General features: G+C 48.6%; 1 long non-coding RNA gene across 1 annotated transcript; it reads left to right on the top strand.

The window, feature by feature from the left end:
* The first annotated feature begins 1497 nt into the window (after positions 1-1497).
* LOC110079648 (uncharacterized) lies at positions 1498-8306 on the top strand. Its single transcript, XR_002300655.3, has 3 exons — positions 1498-2077; positions 4723-4853; positions 7848-8306. It is a non-coding gene; the product is annotated as an uncharacterized LOC110079648 (long non-coding RNA).
* Positions 8307-15606: the final 7300 nt, after the last annotated feature.

The following is a 15606-nucleotide window of genomic DNA, read 5'->3' as shown; positions in this document are numbered from 1 at the left end:
CTGATGAGAGAGGCTGCTAGAAATGGAAGATGAGTGCGCTATTGTGTTTTTTTAGTTAGGTCATGGTACGAAGGGGTGTGTGTGTGTGTCTTCTTAAATCAGAGCATGATTAAAAAGCTCCATGTTTCTGAAACCTTGTTTAGGCTCAGACATGTCTAACTGGTGGAAATTATCTGCCAGATAAGACGTTTAATGATCTTAATTCCGCAACCTGGAGGGGTATGCATGTGCAGAACTGGACGAATATTTCAAGAATATAAGAGCCACACAGGATTGGACCAAGGGGCAGTGTAGTGCAAGAGCTGGTTCACACCCCAGCCAAGCAGATGCTAACCAGCAAGAGATGAGTAGGAAAAGTACTCCCAGGATAGTATTTGTTGCTCACTAGCAAATATTGTCCCGGAGAGGATGTGATGCTATGATGGCTAGAAGCTATTGTGAACCTTACCCTCCAGAACTGGCTAATTCCCCATTAAGGCTGCTCCCAATTTGGCATCCATGGCTGCTACTTGTGGAGGTGAGTTCCACAGTCTATGCACTGATTAAAGAGATGCTGTTTTTTTCTCCACCCAAACCCTTCTATACAGAGTGCCACGATGCACCCCAGGCTGTCTGTTGTGTTATGAAAGAAGCTGGCAAAACTTCTTAGGCAATCACCCCACAGTAAACATTATTTTCTACACTTCTGTCAGTTTGTCCAGATGGCATCCAACATGCCTTTTTAACTCCCAACGCTGAAAATATGTCCCACTAGAGATTTATTTTCAAAGACTGGGATTGCCATTGTGGCCGTAAGGTGGGAAGGGAGAAAGGATTCCTTTAAAAATTGGAGAGGTCCCCCCCCCCCTCTTTGCAATACAAACCCCAGCATGCCAGTTCAGGCATTCTGGGAGTTGTAGTATAAAGAAAATTAACCTCCCCAAAGCTCTAAGATGGTCAGGATGGTTCAGTTAGTTTCCTTGTGCACATTAATAGATTTTGCTTTTAGATCAGAAATCCCCCACTCCAGATCCAACTCTGCTTGTATCTAAGGAATAAGAGTGCCTCTGAGCACAGGGTGAGTCCAGAAGTTGGGTTTCAGACTAAAGAGTCTTTTTCTCTCTGTGTCAAGCACACAAAAACACAAAGAAACCAATCTCAGGTCTTTGCCTGTATCCACTTTTATTCCCTCTCAGCCTCTTCATTCTGAAGTGTGATTGGAATTACACACCCGTGTGTAACAGATTATTGAGATTCCTTATCTGTCCAGACGACCAGACTTTGGAAAAGTTACATTTTTGGCAGTGTATCACCTAGAATTCTCCAGCCTGCCTAGTCAGGAGAGTGACAGTCCCCCCAAAGTCGCTTTTCTATATCCTGCTCCGTAGTCATGAGCGCCGATTCTCCGGCCACATAGGGCGTCTACCGGAGCACCCCGCCTCCGGTTTGCTCTTTGGGGGGGGGGGCTCCCCTCGGTTTTGCCTCCCTCAAGGGTCTCCGGGGAGCGCCTCTGCACCGAAGAGGCCAGCGTCTTCACTTTCCCTGGCGGGCGCAGTTTTCCCACGATACAAAGACGCGTGTTTTGCGCGAAAACCCCAAGTTATGCCAAGGGGCAAGGGGGGGGAATCCTACGGAGACGTCTGGAGTGTCAGGAAGAGAAGGAGGAAAAAAGCGGTGAGAAGGGGAGGGAGGCTGAGCACCAAGTAGCGGATCTCCCCCCCCCCCCGCTCGGAAAATAAGGATGCAAAAAAAGGGCGCAAGGCGCGCACATGGGGGAGCGGGTTACCGCACGGGCGCTGGGAGGGAAGCCGCGCTTAAGCCGGCGAGGGGGGGGGTCTCCTCGCGCGCAAGTGCGTCCAGGATCGCAGCCTGGATAGCCCTCCCCCTGCCCCCTCCAGCTCAGAACCAGCCGGGAGGGCTGCGCCGTGCGCAAGGCTGGCTGCGCCCGAGGCGAAACGGGAAGCGGGGGCCGCGCAGCTTGCCCTGCCCGCCGGCGGTGGATCGTCTTCCTTTCCCGGGCAGAGGCAGCGGCCGGAGCCGGACGCCGCGGCGAGGGAGCCGGCTTCTTTCCAAGATCGGCTCCGGAGAAGGACGCGGAGTGAGTAGCCGAGCTAGGCACCCTCCCTTCCGCGCTCCCTTCTGTCCTGCCGGCCGCCCCAAATCCTGGCGGGCCGGCCGTCGCCTCCGGATCGATCCCCCCCTTGCGCGCCCCGTCTCTCCTCGGTTTCCGCGCAGCGCTGCGCTCCTCCGCGTTTCTAGCCGCGGGCGCGGTGTGGCCGCCGCCGTGCGCCCGCGCCGCGGCCCCTTTTGGCTCGCCGGTGGGTTCCCGCCAGGTCTCCTCCCAGGTCCGAGATGTGGGAAGGCGGGGGGGGGGGGGAGAGAGAGACCGGGGCCGGATCCTGACGGCCTTCCGCCTCGGGGGAGGGGGAAGAGAGCCGTCCGCTTCGGCAAGGAACTGTCAGCGGGGGACGTCCGCGTAAACTCCGCGCCGTTCCGCGGCTCAGGGGGAGCGGCGCTATTGCTAAGGTCTTCTCCCAAGCCGAGCTGCGCTTCCTCGGGAGTAAAGCGCGCTGCCTCGCAGGGTTTACTCCAGGGCTCTAAATCTGCCTGGATTTAGTTCCTCGAAAGCGCAGAGGAAATCCTTTCCAGTATTAAAAAAAAGGCGCCGATCGGGCTAGAGGTCTCAAGTAAAGGAGGGCAGAGTAACGGCTTGAATCCCCGAACGTTTCTCTCTTCCCTCCCGGTCCGCGCAACGACGGATTACTGCGCATTTATTTAATCCGGAGCAAGTCGTTTTGGGAATCTGGTCCAGATTTCGCTTTACCCCCCCCCTTGCTGCCTCCCCACCGGAGAGCCCCGGACTTGCGGAGCGGCCTGTCTCCAGCCATCTCCCTCCCTTCCTCAATCAATCCCCGGCGCGCGCAACTTGCGCGGAGAACCGGAGCAACAGGCCGAAGGGAGGGCGGCCGGGTGAGCGCTCCTACCCCGCTTGAGACGCGCGCTCGCTCCCCCGCGCTGGATTTCGTTGCGCGGCAGCGCCGCCGCTGGCCGGCAGAGGAATCACCGCGGGAGGGGGGAAGCCCGGGTGTTCAAAAAGCGCTCTGCTTTTGGGGAGGGAACTTTTTTTACCCCGTTCAAATAGGACCCCCCAACCCCTTTGTGCATGAGGGGGTACCTGAGCCAGCCGCCCCCTTTTTGCCCTGGGCGCCCCCGGAGAGGGTTTCCCTGGCGAGCTAAACCCTCGCTGTGAAAGTGGGTGGGTGAGATTAAATGCCCACTGAATATGAAAATGTGCAGGAACTGCCTGGCAAAAACTTTCAACTGCACTTTTGCTTGCAGAAAAAAATGCCCCCCCTCCCTGGAGAGCTAGTTTTCGGGGCTGAAATGCCCGAGGCGTCCCCTGATAAGAGGGGGCAAATATAAAGCACCAGGCGCATTAATTCTGTGCAAGCCCCCCCCCCCAAACCACTGCATGTTTGGGAAGGAAATCTGGATGGAGCAGCCGCATTCCAGAGTGGCTTTCCCCGTCTCACCTTGGTGCAATGGCGTGGGGGTGTGCGTGCATGCGTGCATGCACGCCAAAGAGCGAGGGCGACCGTGCATGTATTTTATGTATATGAGTTTGCATCAGTTCAGCTTAACCTGTACACTTAAGACACATTTGATATCCATGGCTGTTTTGCAGCCGGCCGACTTCCTTCTCTCTCTCTCTCTCTCTCAATTCTCTCCTCCTGGCCTTCCTTCCTCCACCCCTTTTTTTATTTGAAGGTAAACTATCCAAAAATACATGGAAGTGGATTAATCTTCCCACTCCCAAGCCCCACCAAGACTCGGAAAAGCAACTTACCTGACATCTTTGCAGGAGAAGGGAGATGGACAAATTTTTAAACAAAACAAAACAAAAAGCCAAATAAAAAAAACAAACAAAACAAAACCACAGCAGACCAAAAAAAAAGAGAAAAAGCTTGGCTTCCTACTGCCAGAGGGGAAGCCTAGAAGAAAACTGGATTTTTTGCAATTAAAAAATCATTTCAAATCTTTTCTGGAGGTCCCGAGTGGGAGACGATGAATATTAAAGTTTGATACCTACAGATATAAGTTTGAATTTTTCTCTCCACAACCCAAGTATTTAAAACCTCTAGAAACCAATGATTTGACAATCAATGATTGCGCGATAGTTACAATTTGAATATTCAAAGGCTCCACAAAATGGACTAAGTTGCAGTGAAACTCAGCATCTTCCCATCTAGCCAAGGGTCTTAGGGAATAGAATTTGTGGCCAGAGGCCCCCAGAGTTCCCATCCTGGGCGGTTTTTTGGACTTTTTAGTTTTCGGGCCCCAAACGAGCCCAAGCCCTCGAAAGATGCTCCAGATTTTCGCTGGAGGGGAAGACCAACAATCTTCTGAGGCCCCCCATTCTCCTCTAGGCTGCGGGGGGCAGCCCTGCAACCGACCGGTGAGGTTTGGGGGGGTCACAGGCCACTTTTGTGGACCACAGAAGAGATCTGTGTGGGGGGGGACAGCATGGCCTTTGGAGGGCGTAGCCTAAGCAGGAAAGATGGTTGAGGCCTGTGAGGGAAGATCTGAGTTAACAGTGGGTTGCAATTTTACTTTCCCTGAAAACGTCTGATTTCCACTTCCCCGTTCCATCCCACCCCCCTCTCCCTTTTTATTCCACTTCCTTAATCCAGTTGTTCTGGGAATTGAATGCAGAAACGTGTGGGGATTTCTCTGTCTTTTCAGTGGCACGACATGGAAAGAGGAAGATTTTCACCTGGAGACGACATTTCTTGAATTGTACACAAGATTTTTCACACTTTTTTTTTCCTCTGCCACGACCCTCCCTCCCAAATTATGGAAGCTGCCAGGGACAGGTGAGTCAACCCGAACATAGGCTGTACAGTTAATCATCTACTACGAATATAATTTGGCTATTGTTCCAGTGTATTTTATATATATTTTTTTAAGAAATGAAAGTTCAACAAATATCCTTGGTTTGAGTTAAGGAGTGGTTTCTTGAGCTGAGATCAGAAATACTCTTCCCCCCCCCTCCCCGCTAGGAACTTTTGATCACTTCATCGTTTCCTTTGGGCAGGCAAATACAGTATTTTCTTTCTTTCTTTCTTTCTTTCTTTCTTTCTTTCTTTCTTTCTTTCTTTCTTTCTTTCTTTCTTTCTTTCTTTCTTTCTTTCTTTCTTTCTTTCTTTCTTTCTTTCTTTCTTTGACAAATCTTCTAAAAAGGATTGGGGGGGGGGGGTTCGGAGATTAAACGGTTCTTTAGAGACACACAAAAGCCCGGGTTGTCTGTCCAAAACGTGTTCCCCCCTCTTCTGCTCACCCTTTGGGTTTCACCAAACTCACAGATGTAAACACGATAGACGTGTTGAAGGTGGCCCCTTGAATCCGACAACCTGACATTTCCTGTCGGTGTCCTGAGAAATAAATTACTACTGAGCTGTTCACAAATACATGGATGGGTTGACTGCTGGCACCACTTCATACTTCCCGAGCCCTGTCTTTTATGGCACCGATTTTCACGCTTAATTCTGGTTTTTGAACCCATCTTGCTAACTGAGCAGTAGGAAACCAGATGTACTTTTTAAGCTGGCTTTAATGAAACTAACAGTTTGTGCCGGAACTGTTTGCCACTTTTCCCTGGATGGGTTTGCAGAGCCTTAAGATTCTTCCTTCTCCACTTCACGGACTGATATGGACTTACTGTTCAAAACATGGAGTATGCACTTTTCTAATCCTCACAGGACTCGGGATGGTATTATATGGAATTCCTTGGCGGGCGTCGCCTCCTGGTGTTTCCCAGACTAGAACCTGTTTGTGCTTTGGTGCGATGGCTCACCCCCAGTCCTTCAGCCCATGCCTGTATTTGTTTTTGTGTGTATAGGTTTTATTTATAGCCTACCTTTCTTTCTGTGGGAGCAAGTCAACCTATCTGGCTCGTCTCTTTTCTATTTTTATGACAGCCCTGTGAGGTAGGACAGGTTGAGGAAGAATGACTGGCCCCAGATCTCCCAGGAAATTTCATGGCAAAGGGAGGATTTGAAGTCAGGCCTATTGAGCCTTGATTGAAGTTCCACTTTTTGGATCAGCTGTGCAATATCTACTGGTTGGTTGGTTGGCTGGCTGGCTGGCTGGCTGGCTGGCTGGCTGGCTGGCTGGCTGGCTGGCTGGTTGGTTGGCTGGTTGGCTGGTTGGCTGGCTGGCTGGTTGGTTGGTTGGTTGGTTGGTTGGTTGGTTGGTTGGTTGGTTGGTTGGTTGGTTGGTTGGTTGGTTGGTTGGTTGGTTGGTTGGTTGGTTGGTTGGTTGCACCCTCTCAGAATAGGTAGTAGTGCTTAATTTTGGGGACAATCCAAGACTTACTTCTAGCTCTGACATTCCAAACTATTGGACAGCTCAAGGGTTTAGACTTCAGGCTGTGGAGCCAGAGGTCGGGAGTTCGATTCCCCCATGATGCTTCCTTAACAGGAGCTGGACTTGTATCCACGGGGTCCCTTCCGGCTCAGCAGTTCTAACTAAGATGATGATGGTGATGAAGGCTTCAATTCTGTGATCACTTATTAGGAACTGAATCTTATTGGAACACACAGCTCACTATGCAGGCTGGGGGATTCTGGGTGTTGTAGTCCAAAAGGGGTCACTTTGATTTAGCAGCCACCATGTGATCCCCCCAATATCCTGGAAACGATGCTGATGTGTGCACACAGTGCGAAATTAAATGGGCAGTCATCTCCTTCTGTCTGAAGCTTCTCTGAGGACAGGGATTGTGAAATAGGATGTTGCTGCAGATAACTCTGCTGAGAACCATAAACCGAGGGGAAAGGAAGAGACAAAAGGAAGATTCCCCCTCCCGCCCCCACCCTGAGAGCTCTTAAATACCTGGTTACTCTTATTGCTATGGCTTGTGCTCCCATGGCATGTCAGCCTGCACTCTGCACATGGTCAGAGTATTTTTTAAAAAGTTGTGCTGGAATTTTTAACATCAAATAATGGGTAATGTGTGTGCCCCCCCCTTGCTGCCCCCCAAAAGCCAGCAGCCACAGGAAATTGTAGTACAAAGAGGTGACTTTTCTTTTGGGGGAGAATGCAGAATCCGTGGGGGGGGGCACCAGAGATGCTGAGACATTTCCTTAAAAAATGATCTCGCACAAATGTCATGGATGGGTTTCCATTCCCAGGCTGCTCGGTACATGCTCACCAGTGTCCTTTTCTTCGTGATTAGCTCAGATATTCTGATTTGAGGCTTGTTGTTTAGGGAGTGGGAGGAGGGTTCTCTCTCGCTGTTGTTGGTCAGAGGATGCTGGACTTTTTTTTTAGCTCAAGGGGACATAGATTGACATAGATGGTTCTCCCCTCTCCCTTTTGTCTTGCGACAACCCTAGGAGGTAGACCAAGAGAGAGTAGCTGTTCATCCTCATGGCTTAGCAAGGAACTGAACCGAGACTTCCCGAAATCCCTGCCCGCAGCTGCCTTTCATGTCATCTGACCAGGCTCTCCTTCGGTTCTGCAAGTGGGGTTGAACGGAGCCCGTGCAAAATCCCTTAATTGCTGTTCCCATCATCCCCGGTCACCACTGGGCATGTGGACTGGGAAGGAACGGACACTGCCATCCTACGCCTGCAGAAGGCACCAGGTGGGAGAAGGCGGCCTTATCTGTTTGCCCTGGGAGTGCGGGTTTGGGCGATAAAATCAGGAACAACCCGGCCGTGTCGTTATCCGGCACAATCGGCCGCTCGCAAGCCCGGGCCGCTCCAAGTGCATGGCGTCTGCTTTCCTCGGTCCGTTTGTCTTGAGGGCAAATCCTAAGATTACTTAGAAAAAAATATATATATTCTTTTGGTTATTTTCCTCTCCAGGTCTTGCTCAAGGAAAGCTTCCGAAGAGATGTGGCAAGAGCCCAAAATAACTGGAGGAGGCTGGGCCAGCTGTGTGCACACATGTGCCTGTGCAGACACACGCAAACACACCGTGCGCCTGCAGGGATTGTATGTCCGAGCAAGCCTAAACAGGCATTTGCAGGAAATCAAGATAGACAAAGCAGGGAAGGAATGTACGGCGGCCGAAGCCCGAACTCGTGTGCAGAGGTCAAGCCCAAATAATGGGCCACCCTCCCGTTTGTGGCCAGCCTGTCCAGAGCCTGAAAAAGTTCCTCATTTATTTATTTATTTATTTATTTATTTATTTGTTTGTTTGTTTGTTTGTCTGTCTGTCTGTCTGTCTGTCTGTCTGTCTGTCTGTCTGTCTGTCTGTCTGTCTGTCTATCTATCTATCTATCTATCTATCTATCTATCTATCTATCTATCTATCTATCTATCTATCTATCTATCTATCTATCTATCTATCTATCTATCTATCTATCTATCTATCTATCGTACAACAGCTCTCAAAGTCTCCAGGCGACGTAGCCGCTGGCTTGGCTGTTTAGGTGATTCTGGAATATATAATCTGACAATAAACAACAACATATTTCTCACCTTGGAAACAATTTATTATGCGCTCACATGCCTTATACGTCCCCCACGCAAACATGTTTGTGTAAATCAGCCCAACTGATCAGTGATGTAAAGAAATACAAGCAATGCCCCTGGATGTTTTCCAACCCACCCTCCATGGGGACAGCTGGGTCTACAGTTAAGAAGGCGACGTAACCAAGTATCGCAGAAGGTGTTTTGGGAATGCACGGTTTAAATCCTGCAGTCAGATCCCATCGGTGCTGTTAAAAATGCGTTCTCCCAGAGTTAAAATGTGCATAGGTGTGTGAGAGAAACCAAATCTCCTACTCACCCCATCATCCCTCTTTTGCACGCCCATAACTAGCACCTACATTCCTCTGTCAAATTCTGCACATTTTGTTTATTCCATTCTGGAGGAAGAACTTTCAGGCAGCTTCCCAGCGGGCTTAAATCTTGGCTATTCCTGCTGCCTCGTACGGAGCAAATCAAAGATGGATGAAACAGCTTCTTCATCATGCCGTTGGTCAGCGGAGGCAATAAAAAAGGCTTGATGGTGTTGCATCAATTCGGGTTGCAATTTTGTACATGAGCGAGGATGACACTCCAGAATTGTCCTATTGTTGGACAATAGAGCTCCGATTCTGAAGATCGCTGTTTAAAAAAAAATCTGAGAAAGAAGTACTTCTTCAAGAATCACTGTTAAAAACTAGACTTTTTAACAGCAACAAGGAGAACTCCCTACAGGTAGAAATCATAGCACACTGGCTGTGATCAGTCCTTTTCTTGCTGTGCTGCATTGTATCATGCAGGGGATGTTGATTTTAAAAGAGGTTTTGAAATAGGTAGACAAAAATGGTATAACCCCACATTCTTCTGCCTCAGTTTGAGCACCTTTGTCTAATGAGTAGACTGGCATTGGGCATTCTCATATTGTTTCTTATAGACAGAAAATATGAACATTTGTACAGTAAGAGGAACCTTTTTCGCTGCCTTTTGGGGCTTGGCTTAAACATTCTGGGTGCAAATATGATAGTAGAAAAGAGCCATTTGCAAAGGGAGGTGCATTTTAAGGTTTTTAGAATTCCAGTTCATGGTAAAGCATACAGACCTCACTTTTAAGAAGGGTTGATTGCATAGACGTTTCTTTATAATATCCATTTGCCCTTCTTGCCATGGAGAGATTCTTCTTAACTTGAATCCCGAGTGGAAATTTCCAGCCGCATGGTACTGGGGTGAAGCACTGAGCCACACACACCCTGCCTGTAGCCAGCTTTAAGCTCAACAGAGTCATGCCAAGAATTTTGGAGATATTCCTTTATAGTTTTCCTGCTTATGGGTACAAGCCTGAAGACGTGGATTCTGAATCCATGAAAGCTTGCATTAATGGTTTGATTGTCAGTGGCTGAATAAAGGTGTCACATTCTTCTACATTTTTATTGTGTGAGGACTACATGTCTCCGTTTGGGATTTTTCCTCCCACGTTGGATTTGCCTGCAGGAGGAGTGTCCAGGAATTGCAGTGGTGGGCACTGCAGAGGGTGGTGGCAGGCTGTGTGTGGATGTCATGAAGTGTACCCCACTCGGTTCAAGTGGCACGCTAGCTACTGGCCATATTTTGGGGTCCTCGCTGTGGATGCAATTCAGGTGGGAAATGATGAGAGTCAAAAGACAGGAAACACATTGCATATGGGTTGTAACAGGTTTAGCTAAATACTACCACCTCGTGGCAAGTTTTGGGGACGCCACGGTTATGATGTGAAATCCCAAGTTGATCTTTTTCGAAAGTGCCTGCATGATGGAAGGAAGTCTCTCTGGAGAAAGGAGAGGTCAGGAAGGAGCCTCCAGGCAAAATCATGCCCATTTACCCACTGCTTTCGGGAGGTGGTGTTGTATAAAGATCTGCATGAGGGTCAGACTTGGAAAGTGGGATTCTGAAATCCAGAGACAGAAAACAGCAGGAAGGCTAAAATGTGTCTTAGCCCGAGGGGCAAATGCTTGGGAAGCAGAAAGCCAGGAGAGAGAACGAAAAATCTGGTAGATCTTGGAAGACTCATTCATTTATTAGGGTATAAAAGGTTTAGGAAACAGGTAAGTGGCTTCATCCAACGCCAACCCATTGTGCCACAAACAGTTATACTGTAATGCTTTGGGGGAGTCTTGCTGCCATGTGCTGAAACAGAACTTAGCTCAATTCCTCTTGGGAAGAGCTTATTATGGAGAAATGACAAGGCATTTCCCACTGAATTCCTAAATATGTTTGGGATGGGAACGCGGGTGACCTGCCGTCATATCTACACTCCACAGTGATGATCTGAAATCCCGGGAATGTGGCTAGCGGGCAGCCTGTTTGGGTCTCCCCACATTACATTCTTTCATCTGGTGAACCGAAGGGATGAAATTTCTGCTGACATGCAGACGGTTATCTAGAGCAGAAAGGAGCAAAACAATTATCATCACGTGGGCCCTGCTGGGTGGATGATGGTGGTGGTATGTGCTGGTGGAGGACCATGCAGGAGTTGGTGTGCACACAAACACACACCCCAGCTGGCCCCAGTTTTTTGTCTACACTGTGGAACAGGGACGAGGAGATTTGTTCCAGCTTTTTCAGAATAAAAATGTCCCAGCCTTTGCACATTTCTTTATACTGTACTGGGAATGGAAGTGATGTCAAACTAGGAAGCCCAACGGACTTGGGTTTCCATTGACTGGAGTTTCCCCCTTCCCGCACCCCTTATGGTTTCTGGTACCCTGCCGTGTCAAAGCCAGCCCAGGAAGGACCCACACAGTTTCCCCAGCCCTGGTTGTTAGTGTGACAAACCCAGACCTACTGGGATATGTCACACAGTTACTAAGCTGCCACCAACCATTCCCTATAAGAAGTCACACAGACCAGGGATGGATTTTTAAACAATAAAAAGAATAAGGTTTATTTTAAATACACACACAGGGAAAATAAAACAATCAGGTGAATAGGATAAAGTAACGTGGCTTATCCTCACTCATACAAGCATACAGTTTGGTTCACCCAGAACCCTTAACTTGAAGCACAGACCCTGAACCTATCAGTTCTGGCTAACCAACAGACACCTGAACCTATCAGGTTGGTACTCTGACACACAGAAGTACCCTGTCTGACACACAGACTCCCACAACAGCTTCTTCTTCCCAGCTGCTGCTTCGTCACAACCCAGTGTCTCCCAGCATCTCCCAGTGTGTCTCAGCATCTCATAAACTCTCCACACACGCTTCACATATTTATACAGTACAGCCCCTCCTCCTGATGTCCCGCCTTCCACTCTCCATAGGATGGAACTTTCCCTCCAAACCCATGACAGACAGGTAACATCAGTGCTGTTATGTAACACCTCCCCTCTTTATAAGTTGTTTTGTAGGGGGAAAGCTAACGTGCTTTTCACCAAAAAACAACCTGAATAAAACATACAACAACAGTTATACATTCAATATTATACATACTCATACTTACACTCTAAGTTAACCATAGCAATTAGGCATTTAAACATTTACCATATACATTACATCAATTTACCTTTATTCATACAAACCCAAATTCAAAACCAGGTACATTTAACTTTTTGTTCACCAAAATATACACTTAGTCCATGTTTTTTTCGCCGTCTTCATTCTTCAGGTCTTCTTGATAAGGCGTCAGCAACACAGTTCACTGACCCTCTGACCACCTTCACTTCAAAGTCATAGTCCTGTAGGTTTAAAGCCCACCTCATAAGTTTGCTATTGTGGGTTTTCATTGTCTTTAACCATTGCAATGGTGAATGGTCAGTACACAGAATAAAATGTCTTCCCCAGATGTAAGGCTTGGCCTTCTGGATCGCGTAGACTATGGCCAAACACTCCTTCTCCACGGTTGCCAAATGTCTCTCACCTTTTTGAAGTTTCCTACTCAGGTAGGACACTGGATGCTGGTCACCATTCTCATCCTCCTGGCACAGAACTGCTCCTACCCCGCTGTTAGACGCATCTGTGTAGATGATGAACTCCCGGTCGAAGTCTGGAGCACGCAGGACAGGATAGTTGATTAACGCCTCCTTCAACCTCTGGAACGCCGCCTCACAGTCGCTGGTCCACGGGATGCGGTCATCAGCCTTCTTCCTCGTCAGATCGGTCAGCGGAGCCGCAATCTCGCTAAACCTCGGGATGAACTTTCTGTAGTAGCCCACCAACCCAAGAAATGATTTGACTTTTTTCTTGGTGTTGGGTCTAGGCCAATCACGAACTGCTTCTATTTTGGCCTCCAGGGGTTTTATCACTCCTCCCCCTACCATGTGACCCAAGTATTTTATTTCTGGGCTACCCAGCTGACACTTGCTGGCCTTTACTGTTAGCCCTGCTGCACTTAACCTCTGCAGCACTAACTCCAGGTGTATCAGGTGATCTTCCCAGGTATTACTGAAGATCCCTATGTCGTCAATGTAGGCCACTGTAAAGTCACTGAGCCCTGCCAAGGTCTGGTCCATCAGCCTTTGGAATGTGGCTGGTGCATTTCTGAGACCAAAGCTCAGGACTCGAAACTCATAGAGACCAAAAGGGCTGCAAAAGGCAGTCTTTTCTTGATCCCTGGGATCAATTCTTAATTGCCAATATCCCTTTACCAGGTCCAATGATGAGATGAACCGACAACCCCCTATGGTTTCAATCAGGTTGTCTAGCCTGGGCATTGGGTAGGCATCAGGAGTGGTTACACGGTTTAATTTCCTGTAATCGACACAAAACCTAATGCTCCCATCAGGCTTGTCCACAAGGACTATCGGAGAGGACCAAGGACTAGAAGAGGGGACGATTATGTTCTCCCTCAGCATTTCGTCCAGCTCCTTCCGCACCTTGTCCCTATAGGGTCCCGTTACTCGGTATGGGGATACTGCCTGCGGGGGTGCATCTCCTGTGTGGATCCGATGCATCACTCCCTTCACTATCCCCGGCTTGTTGGAAAACACCTGTTGATATTTACTAAGCAGCATTTTTAGTTCTTGCTGCTGGTCTTGGGTGAGTGCAGGACTGATCTTTACCTCCTCTGGGTTGTATTTTACTTCCCCTCTACCCTCCCAGAAGGGTAATTCAGCTTCCTCACTCTCAGCTGCTTTTATCGCGAATAAAACCCTCTGTTCCCCTCTGTAGTAGGGTTTTAGGGCATTCACATGAACCACCCTCCTTGCTTGGTTCTCCTCCTGCTCTATTAGGTAGTTCAGGTCTGACATCTTGGAAATGACCCTATATGGTCCTGCCCATTTGAGCTGCAGTTTATTCTCTCTGCAGGGCCTAAGCCAAAGCACTTCCTCCCCTGGGTCAAAGTGCCTCTCTCTAGCTTTGCGGTCATACCATGTTTTCTGTCTGACCTTCTGAGCTTGCAGGTTTTCTGCTGCCAGCTCTAGATTTCTCTTTAGGTCATTCATCAAGGTGTCTATGTATGTCACAACGTCTTGTGGGTCATCCTGGGTGATCTGCTCCCAATTTTGTTTGATCAAATCAAGGGGCCCTTTCACCCCTAAGGGTGCAGCAGACATGTCAGAGTGACCCTTTTGTAAGATCATGGGGCGATACTTTTCAGGTACCACCAGCTGACTTCTGATCCCATCTCCCCCTTTTGAGATATTCCTCAGGGTTTCTCTATATAAAATCCCCTTTCTCTCCAGAAATCTCACTGGGGTTTCAGGTGTTAGCTGGGCGTCAGTCACCTGTTCAAAACACTTTTGGAGAGTGGCGTCTGCCTTTTGCTCCTGTCCAAATCTGCTGTCTGTGGTTAAGGTTTCCACCACAGCTTCTGAACTCCCCTCTGCTTCCGTCTCTGGCTCATCATTACCCCCCTGAACTGTCCCTGTGGTGGCTTGTGAGCGTGTAATCACTAGCACCCGTTTCACATGTTCAGCCAGGTCATTTCCCACGAGCACGGCTGCTGGCAGAGTCGATAAAATCGCTAGCCGCCAATCTCCCCTCCAGCCTTGAAAGTTGACAGGTACCTCTGCTACTGGCAGAGAGATTACCTGCCCCTCAATCCCTGCCACCTTTATGCTCTCATTTGGGATTATAAACTCCCTGGGAATAATATCTGGATGGCACAGGGTTACCTGGGAACAAGTGTCCCGCAGCCCCCTATACTGACGGTCAAGTATTCCCACGTCCACCCCGGCTGTCTCAAACAACTGAGAATCTGTTTTCACCAGCAAGCAGCGCTTTACCTCTATAAGAGGACCATTTTCCTCAGCCTGATCAGCATAGGTAGCTGTTCCAGACTGAGTAGCCATGGCAACAGGCTCCCTCAGTGACACTGAGCCTTGCTCTTTCTGGACACAGAACACAGCTTTTGGCTTGGTCCCACTAGACTCCTGAGGCACCATTCCTTTTAGCTGCTTTAATATCTCACACTCTGAGATTAGATGACCCTTTCCCTGACAGAAATAACATTTTCTGGTGTATTTTGATTCTCTCTCATCTTGTTTTGGTTTTCCCTCCAAAATCTGAGGTCTTAGTTTTATGTCTGAGGGCTTCCCTTCACCATGGGCCCCTCCCCCTTGCTGGCTTTTCCCTGGTCCCTGAGAGTACTTGCTGTAGGTTTCTTTGGGTTTACCTACAGATTTCCCCTCACCCAAGGGCTTTCTTATTTGGGAAATAAAATCTGCGATCTCTGCGGCTGCTGCCACAGATTTCGGTTTCCTCTCCCTCACCTGGAATTTCAATTCCCCATGCAGGACTGAATAGAACTGTTCCAGTGCTATCAAGTCTTTAAGCTGCTCATAGGTCTCTGTCCCTTCCTGCGATAGCCATTTCTCAAGCAACCTCACCAATTGGGCCCCCACTTGGGTAAAAGTCTGTTCTGGTTTTTTTGTGAGGGACCTGAATCTTTGTCTCAGCTGCTCTGCATTTATCCCATGTCTGGCAAACACCAGTTTTTTAAACTCTGCAAAATCTTTCATCAGTTCCTCAGGCATCTCGGCATAAACCTCAGCCAGGCTACCACTGATTAAAGATCGCATGATGGTCATCTTCTCAGTTTCCCTCACTGAGAAGTCCACAAACGCTCTTTCCACTAAGGAAAAGAACACCTCAGGACAATCTCCCTTGTGGTACACAGGGAATTTCTTCAGGTCAGCTTTAGACAGTTGGCCTCCCTCAGAATCCCTATTGTTATTATT

The sequence above is a fragment of the Pogona vitticeps genome, chromosome 8 (genome assembly GCF_051106095.1).
Source record: "Pogona vitticeps strain Pit_001003342236 chromosome 8, PviZW2.1, whole genome shotgun sequence".
Classification (NCBI taxonomy): domain Eukaryota; kingdom Metazoa; phylum Chordata; class Lepidosauria; order Squamata; family Agamidae; genus Pogona; species Pogona vitticeps.
This window is presented reverse-complemented; position numbering and strand designations above follow the sequence as displayed.